Genomic DNA, 9,584 nt, shown 5'->3' with positions numbered 1-9,584 from the left:
TGTTTGATTTGAACTTTTCTTCATCTCTAAATTTGTAATGATTCAATGCACTTTTCTAAATTTTATGTCTAAGAGTAACTTCTGAATGTTCATAATTTTCTTGAATGAATTTACTGATATAATAACGAGCTCTAGAAAATAAATGACAACTTAAGAGTTTAATTAATAAAGATAAACAAAATTTTGAATTAATAAGAAATGAGTTTGTGGTTCTTAAATTAATTACAGAAAATATCAAATGTTTCCTAGACTATAATTGTGTCTTAGCTGGTTCTAATTCACCATCAACCAGTCCAACTAATTGGTCCATCGACCAAGTAGTGGAGTGCCTTGATGTTAAGGTCAGGATTATGAAGATGTATTATATGGAATGTGTGTATAATGTAAAGCAATTTAATCCTGATAGGTAATAAGGTACCCACATGTCCAGTGCCTTTTTCTCCTGTGTAGAGATTCGAATAAGTTTGGTTGAATGACGAGTGTGTTGGTGTTATGGGCCCCACCAATGAATGAGTGTATGAATGAGCTGTTGTGAATAAGAATCTGTAACATAAGGAGAATATGTAAATCTTGTCTTTTGTGCTGCATCACACACTACTTCCACAAATGCTTTGATCGCCCCCTATATGAATTAACATCTTACCCCACTGTTCTAAATAATGTGCAAAAATACAAAATGCTTTGATATAGTTGCCCCTCTTCAACAGATAACTGGTGTTCTGGTAACCTACCTTGACAAGAATCTGGGTGTGCCTGTCACTGCTCCCAAGTAGATTTAAGCATACAGAAATCCTAGTCTAAAATAAACTGGTGCACCTGAGTGTGCCTATCACTGCTCCCACGTTGTTATTCCAAGTAATGCCACAGTCTACGAACTGCTAATAATTATCCTTGAAATGCCATGATACCTTATGCCTAATGCATTTTCTCTAAAGCTGTAAAATGGCCCTTCAGCCAGCCTCCTCAGAGGGCTCCTCTGTGCCTCTCGGTGCTTTGGGCTCCTCTGTGTCTCTCTGTACCCTCAGCCAGCCTCCTCAGAGGACTCCTATGTGGGTCTCTGTGCCTTTCAGCCAGCCTCCTAAAAGAGCTCCTATGTCTGTCTCTGTGCCCTTGCGCCAGCCTGCTCAGGGGGCTCCTCTATTCCCTTCAGCTGCCTCCTCAGAGGATTCCTCTGTGCCTCTCTGTGTTTTTGGCTCCTCCTCTGTGCCTCTTGGTCCCCTGGGCTCCTCTGTACCTTCTATGCCCCTCAGCCAGCCTCCTCAGAGAGCTCCTTTGTGCCTTTCAGCCAGCTTCCTCAGAGGACAAATCTGTGTGTCTCTGCCCCCTTTAACCTGCCTCCTCAGAGAGCTCCTCTGTGCATCTTTGTGCCCTTCAACCAGCCTCCTCAGATGGCTCTTCGGTGACTCTCTGTGCCCCTTAGCCATCCTCTTCAGAAGGCTCCCCTGTGCCCTTCAGCCAGCCACCTCTTAAGGTCCCCTGTGCCCTCTGTCCCTTGAGCTACTCTGCGCCTCTCTGTGCCTCTTAGTCAGCCTCCTCAGAGGACTCCTATGTGCTTCTCTGTCCCCTTCAACCAGCCCCCTCAGAAGGCTGCTCTGTGCCTATCTGTACTCTTTAGCCTGTATGCTCAAAGGGCTCCTCTGTGCCCTCAGCTAGCCTCCACAGAGGCCTACTCTGTGCCTTTCAGCCAGCCTTCTCAGAGAGCTCCGCTGTGCCCTTCAGCTAGCCTCTTAAGAAGGATCCTGTGTGCCTCCAGACAGCCTGCTCAGAGGGCTCTACTGTGACTCTGTAGCCTTCAGCCAGCCTGCTCAAACGGCTTCTCTGTGCCTATCTGTGCCCTCAACCAGCATCCTCAAAGGGCACCTTTGTGCCTCTCTGTGCCCTTCAGCCAGCATCCTCAGAGGGCTCCTCCTTTATGCCTCTTTGTGCCTTGGGCTCCTCTGTCTCTCCCTCCGCCCTTTAGCCAGCCTGCTCAGAGGGCTCCTCTGTGGTTTCTTCCTGCCTCCTTAGAAGTCTTCTCTGTGCCCTCAACTAGCCTCCTCAGAGGACTCCTCGGTGCCTCTCTATGCCCTTAGTCAACCTCTCCAGAGGCCTCCTATGTGCCCTACAGCCAGCCTCCTCAGAGATTTCCTTTGAGCCATTCAGCAGGCCTTCGGAGAGGGGTCCTCTGTGCCTTCAGACAGCCTCCTCAGAGGACCCCTATGTGTCTCTCTGGCCTTCAGCCAGCCTCCTCAGTGGGCTCCTCTGTGACCTCTGTGCCCTCGGCTAGCCTCCTCAGAGGACCCCTCTGTGCGTCTCTGTCCCCTTCAGCCAGGCTCCTCAGAGAGCTTCTCTGTGCCTCTCTGTGCCCTTCAACCAGCCTCCTCGGAGGGCTCCTTTATGCCTCTCTGCCCCTTGGGCTCCTCTGTACCGCTCTGTGCCTCCAGACAGCCTCCTCAGAGGGCTCCTCTGTGCCTCTCTGTGCCCTTCAGCCTGCGTCCTCAGAGGGCTCCTCTCTCTCTCTCTCTCTCTGTGCACTTCAGACTGTCTCCTCAGAGGGCTCCTCTGTGCCTCCAGACAGCCTCCTCAGAGGACTCCTCTGTGTCTCTCAGTGCCCTGGGCTCTTCTGTGCCTCTCTGTGCACTTCATCCAGCCTGCTCAGAGGGCTCCACTGTGCCTTCAGACAGCCTCCTCAGAGGGCTATTCTGTGTCTCTCTGTGGTCTTCAGCCAGGCTCCTCTGCGGGCTCCTTTTTGCCTCTCTGTGCACTCATATATATATTAATGGGCAGGGGTACTCCCAGAATGCGTCAAAGGACCTGGGAACAATGTGGTAAGAGCAACAATTGGTTCTGAGATACCTCTTTAGAATTCCAAAGAGGCAAACAACTCTAGAGATCCATTTAATGAGTCATCAAAAAGGTTTTTTCATAATTACTAAACAGAGGAATAAAACACTCTTCAGCAACACACCATAAGGAGAGCCAAAAAACACTGAATTTTAAAGACAAAATCTTTTCTTTATAGTCATTTGCAAAATGAGCATAATCAATAAAGCATTTGACGATAGATGGTTGTCCAAATAGAAGGTACAGGAAAAGGTGCTGATGTGCAAAGTGAGTGAAGAAGGAAGGGGAATCAAAAAGAAAACAATTGAGAAACATTTTTTAGGCCTGGGCGTAGTTCGCGAAGTAGCACTTCGCGAAGCTACGCAAAGTGAAGTTCGCACTACGCGAGCTACGCGTAGCACTTTGCGAACTGCGTAGTACCTTGTTCGCACTGTGCCAGATGTCGTTTTCAATGATTGCACAGTGCGGACAAGCAACCGGCACTGTGCAATCATTGCAAATGGCATCTTGCACAGTGCGAGCTGTAGTTTTCTGCTGCTCGAGTAGATTTTTACTCGAGCTTCAGCTTTCTCAACGCGAACTGGTAGTTTCTCATCGCGAGCGGTCGCGAGCATACGCGACCACTCGCAATGAGAAACCTGACCTCCTCGCGTTGGGAATCTCGCCGGGAGGTTTATTTTCCATGCTCGCGATCGCCAACTTGAAGTTGCTGATCGCGAACAAGGAAAAAGTCTCATCGGGATGTCATTTTGCTTGCTCGCGGTCGCCAACTTGACGTTCAGGACCGCGAGCAAGCAAAAAATGACCGCAGCACTACGCAACACTACGCTACGCGTGTTCGCACTATGCTACGTGCAGTTCGCGTAGTGCGAAGTAGCGCGAACTTCGCAAACTACGCGAGCGTAGCGTAGTGCTTCGCCCAGGCTTAAACAAAATACCATAATTTGTACATCAGCAACACTGGTTGGAATGATTTCGAGATGGCTAAACCAATGTTCTAGGCCTGTTTACAACACCATTGTAGTATATTATTATATATCCATTCTACAGAATGATTCTGCTTATTTTAGGATGCAACATCCAGTTTGCAGCAAAGTGTATAACAGGCCACGGAAAGAGGGGTGTTGACGTTTCGACCTGTCTTGGGCGTTGAGGGTAGTCTAAAGCCTCCGCATGCTGGTCTTCATCAGGACAATAAAAAAGACAACGGAGACATAGCAAAATACAATTAGAGCCTGTCTCTCTGGTGTGTGTACTATCTTTGAAGAAAATAAGTGTAAAATACTGACCGTAGTAGATGCCTAAACAGGCAACAGCAATAAATGTGTAGTCCGTAATATGGGAACGAGATAAATACGTGTGCGAATCACGATGGAAAAGAGGTATGTAACATAACATAAGCAATGTGACTGCTCAGAACCGCCACCCAACAGAAACTTAATAGAATTATATCCGGTTAAAAATGCGATATTGTAAACTTACCACCGCATATAGGTGGAGTAATGTGGCTTCCTAGATAGCTTCAAAGAATGGAGCGAAGCAATATTAATTTAACACCAAGCAGGAGTCAGGGAAATGGTCGAGCCCTTCGCCAAATATATCTGAATGAATCAGCGGAAAACATTATACTGAATGCAGCCTATTAAAGAATATAAAACACGAAATCAACTAAGAAAGACACAAAAAATTATCTACTTTAGTGAACGGCCATGCGGTGGAAAGCGGCTTCACAATGGTCAAAGATCAATTGGCTACGAGCCCCCTGCAAACGTCTGGGAAGAAGGCGAACACCGCGCCAAGATTACCTGAATAAACCTACAAAAATGAGTGGGTATATAGGTCAATCGTATACAGAGAAGCTAAAGCCTTTCTTATCTTGAAAAGAGAGAAAGCCGAGCGCTCCTCACCTCAAAGGAAAAAGGTTGTGCGGTAGGACGCTTCTGTCGGTGTGATAGCCAGAGAGGAAATGCGGGCCCAAATACTCTCGGCTGAAAGACTCAACCGCGCACGCCTCACATGCTTTTGGAGGGTAATTGACGTACGGCTCCTCAGAGTTTTCCTCTGTGCCCTTCAGCCAGCCTCCTCAGAGGGCTCCTCTGTGCCTCTTGATGCCCTGGGATCCTCTGTGCCTCTCTGTCCCCTTCAGCCTGCCTCCTCAGAGAGCTTCTCTGTGCCTCTCTGTTCCCTTCAACCAGCCTCCTCAGAGGGCTCCTTTATGCCTCTCTGTGCCTTGGGCTCCTCTGTGCCTCTCTGTGCCCCACGGCCAGCCTCCTCAGAGGGCTCCTCTGTCCGTCTCTAAGCCCTTCAGCCTGCCTCTTCAGAAGACTCATCTGTGCCTCTCTCTATGTCCTTTAGCCAACCTAATCAGACTGCTCCGCTGTGCCCTTCAGCCAGCCTCCTCAGAGTTTTCATCTTTGCCCTTCAGCCAGTCTTCTCAGAGGGCTCCTCTGTGTCTCTCTGTGGCCTTCATCCAACCTCCTCAAAGGGCTCCTCTGTGCGCCTCTGTGCACTCAGCCAGCATTCTCAGAGGGCTCCTCTGTGCCTCTCTGTGCCCATAAGACTGCCTCCTCAGAGGACTCCTATGTGCCTCACGGTGCCCTGGGCTCCTCTGTGCCTCGCGGTGCCCTGGGCTCCTCTGTGCCTCACGGTGCCCTGGGCTGCTCTGTGCCTCACGGTGCCCTGGGCTGCTCTGTGCCTCACAGTGCCCTGGGCTCCTCTGTGCCTCACGGTGCCCTGGGCTCCTCTCTGCTTCACGGTGCCCTGGGCTCCTCTGCCTCTCCGTTCCCTCAGCCAGCCTCCGCAAAGGGCTCTTCTGTGCACTTCAGCCGGCATCCTCAGAGGTTCTTCTGTGCCTCTCTGTGCCCTTCATCCAGTCTCTTCACAGGGCTCTTCAGAAGGCTCCTCTGTGCCCTCAGCCAGCCTCCTCAGATGACTCCTCTGTGCCTCTGTTTGCCCTCAGTCAACTTCCTCAGAGGGCTCCTTTGTGCACTTCAGCCATCCTCCTTAGAGGACTCCTTTATGCCGCTCTGTGCCCTGGGCTCTTCTGTGCCTCTCTGTGCACTCAGCCAGCCTCCTCAGAGGGCTCCTCTCTCCCTCTCTGTGCACTTCATCCAGCTTCCTCAGAGGACTATTCTGTGTCTCTCTGTGGTCTTCAGCCAGCCTCCTCAGCGGGTTCCTCTGTGCCCTCGGCCAGCCTCCTCAGAGGACCTGTGCATCTCTGTCCCCTTCAGCCAGCCCCCTCAGAGAGCTCCATTATGCCTCTCTGTCCCTTGGGCTCCTCTGTGCCTCTCTGTGCCCCTCAGCCAGCCTCCTCAGAGAGCTCCTCTGTGCGTCTCTGTGCCCTTCAACCATCCTCCTCAGAGGGCTTCTCTCTGCCCTTCAACCAGCCTCCTCAGAGGCTCTTTTATGCCTCTCTGTCCCTTGGGCTCCTCTGTGCCTCTCTATGCCCCTCTGCCAACCTCCTCAGAGGGCTCCTCTCTCCCTCTCTGTGCACTTCATCCAGACTCCTCGGAGGGCTATTCTGTGTCTCTCTGTGGTCTTCAGCCAGCCTCCTCAGAGGGCTTCTCTGTGCCTCTCTGTGCACTCAGCCAGCCTCCTCAGAGGGCTCCTCTGTGCCTCTCTGTGCCCATAAGACTGTCTCCTCAGAGGACTCCTCTGTGCCTCACAGTGCCCTGGGCTCCTCTGTGCCTCACGGTGCCCTGGGCTCCTCTCTGCCTCACGGTGCCCTGGGCTCCTCTGCCTCTCCGTTCCCTCAGCCAGCCTCCGCAAAGGGCTCTTCTGTGCACTTCAGCCGGCATCCTCAGAGGTTCTTCTGTGACTCTCTGTGCCCTTCAGCCAGTCTCTTCACAGGTCTCTTCAGAAGGCTCCTCTGTGCCCTCAGCCAGCCTCCTCAGATGACTCCTCTGTGCCTCTGTGTGCCCTCAGTCAACTTCCTCAGAGGGCTCCTTTGTGCACTTCAGCCATCCTCCTTAGAGGACTCCTTTATGCCGCTCTGTGCCCTGGGCTCTTCTGTGCCTCTCTGTGCACTCAGCCAGCCTCCTCAGAGGGCTCCTCTCTCCCTCTCTGTGCACTTCATCCAGCTTCCTCAGAGGACTATTCTGTGTCTCTCTGTGGTCTTCAGCCAGCCTCCTCAGCGGGTTCCTCTGTGCCCTCGGCCAGCCTCCTCAGAGGACCTCTCTGTGCATCTCTGTCCCCTTCAGCCAGCCTCCTCAGAGAGCTCCATTATGCCTCTCTGTCCCTTGGGCTCCTCTGTGCCTCTCTGTGCCCCTCAGCCAGCCTCCTCAGAGAGCTCCTCTGTGCGTCTCTGTGCCCTTCAACCATCCTCCTCAGAGGGCTTCTCTCTGCCCTTCAACCAGCCTCCTCAGAGGCTCTTTTATGCCTCTCTGTCCCTTGGGCTCCTCTGTGCCTCTCTATGCCCCTCTGCCAACCTCCTCAGAGGGCTCCTCTCTCCCTCTCTGTGCACTTCATCCAGACTCCTCGGAGGGCTATTCTGTGTCTCTCTGTGGTCTTCAGCCAGCCTCCTCAGAGGGCTTCTCTGTGCCTCTCTGTGCACTCAGCCAGCCTCCTCAGAGGGCTCCTCTGTGCCTCTCTGTGCCCATAAGACTGTCTCCTCAGAGGACTCCTCTGTGCCTCACAGTGCCCTGGGCTCCTCTGTGCCTCACGGTGCCCTGGGCTCCTCTCTGCCTCACGGTGCCCTGGGCTCCTCTGCCTCTCCGTTCCCTCAGCCAGCCTCCGCAAAGGGCTCTTCTGTGCACTTCAGCCGGCATCCTCAGAGGTTCTTCTGTGACTCTCTGTGCCCTTCAGCCAGTCTCTTCACAGGGCTCTTCAGAAGGCTCCTCTGTGCCCTCAGCCAGCCTCCTCAGATGACTCCTCTGTGCCTCTGTGTGCCCTCAGTCAACTTCCTCAGAGGGCTCCTTTGTGCACTTCAGCCATCCTCCTTAGAGGACTCCTTTATGCCGCTCTGTGCCCTGGGCTCTTCTGTGCCTCTCTGTGCACTCAGCCAGCCTCCTCAGAGGGCTCCTCTCTCCCTCTCTGTGCACTTCATCCAGCTTCCTCAGAGGACTATTCTGTGTCTCTCTGTGGTCTTCAGCCAGCCTCCTCAGCGGGTTCCTCTGTGCCCTCGGCCAGCCTCCTCAGAGGACCTCTCTGTGCATCTCTGTCCCCTTCAGCCAGCCTCCTCAGAGAGCTCCATTATGCCTCTCTGTCCCTTGGGCTCCTCTGTGCCTCTCTGTGCCCCTCAGCCATCCTCCTCAGAGAGCTCCTCTGTGCGTCTCTGTGCCCTTCAACCATCCTCCTCAGAGGGCTTCTCTGTGCCTCTCTGTGCCCTTCAACCAGCCTCCTCAGAGGCTCTTTTATGCCTCTCTGTCCCTTGGGCTCCTCTGTGCCTCTCTATGCCCCTCTGCCAACCTCCTCAGAGGGCTCCTCTCTCCCTCTCTGTGCACTTCATCCAGACTCCTCGGAGGGCTATTCTGTGTCTCTCTGTGGTCTTCAGCCAGCCTCCTCAGAGGACTCCTCTGTGCCTCTCTGTGCACTCAGCCAGCCTCCTCAGAGGGCTCCTCTGTGCCTCTCTGTGCCCATAAGACTGTCTCCTCAGAGGACTCCTCTGTGCCTCACGGTGCCCTGGGCTCCTCTCTGCCTCACGGTGCCCTGGGCTCCTCTGCCTCTCCGTTCCCTCAGCCAGCCTCCGCAAAGGGCTCTTCTGTGCACTTCAGCCGGCATCCTCAGAGGTTCTTCTGTGCCTCTCTGTGCCCTTCAGCCAGTCTCTTCACAGGGCTCTTCAGAAGGCTCCTCTGTGCCCTCAGCCAGCCTCCTCAGATGACTCCTCTGTGCCTCTGTGTGCCCTCAGTCAACTTCCTCAGAGGGCTCCTTTGTGCACTTCAGCCATCCTCCTTAGAGGACTCCTTTATGCCGCTCTGTGCCCTGGGCTCTTCTGTGCCTCTCTGTGCACTCAGCCAGCCTCCTCAGAGGGCTCCTCTCTCCCTCTCTGTGCACTTCATCCAGCTTCCTCAGTGGACTATTCTGTGTCTCTCTGTGGTCTTCAGCCAGCCTCCTCAGCGGGTTCCTCTGTGCCCTTGGCCAGCCTTCTCAGAGGACCTCTCTGTGCATCTCTGTCCCCTTCAGCCAGCCTCCTCAGAGAGCTCCATTATGCCTCTCTGTCCCTTAGGCTCCTCTGTGCCTCTCTGTGCCCCTCAGCCAGCCTCCTCAGAGAGCTCCTCTGTGCGTCTCTGTGCCCTTCAACCATCCTCCTCAGAGGGCTTCTCTGTGCCTCTCTGTGCCCTTCAACCAGCCTCCTCAGAGGCTCTTTTATGCCTCTCTGTCCCTTGGGCTCCTCTGTGCCTCTCTATGCCCCTCTGCCAACCTCCTCAGAGGGCTCCTCTCTCCCTCTCTGTGCACTTCATCCAGACTCCTCGGAGGGCTATTCTGTGTCTCTCTGTGGTCTTCAGCCAGCCTCCTCAGAGGGCTCCTCTGTGCCTCTCTGTGCACTCAGCCAGCCTCCTCAGAGGGCTCCTCTGTGCCTCTCTGTGCCCATAAGACTGTCTCCTCAGAGGACTCCTCTGTGCCTCACGGTGCCCTGGGCACCTCTGTGCCTCACGGTGCCCTGGGCTCCTCTGTGCCTCACGGTGCCCTGGGCTCCTCTGTGCCTCACGGTGCCCTGGGCTCCTCTGTGCCTCACGGTGCCCTGGGCTCCTCTGTGCCTCTCCGTTCCCTCAGCAAGAGTCCTCAAAGGGCTCTTCTGTGCACTTCAGCCGGCATCCTCAGAC

Source organism: Triturus cristatus, chromosome 1_2 (assembly GCF_964204655.1).
Source record: "Triturus cristatus chromosome 1_2, aTriCri1.1, whole genome shotgun sequence".
Taxonomy (NCBI): domain Eukaryota; kingdom Metazoa; phylum Chordata; class Amphibia; order Caudata; family Salamandridae; genus Triturus; species Triturus cristatus.
The sequence above is the reverse complement of the archived record's forward strand: the minus strand, read 5'-3'. Positions refer to the sequence as shown.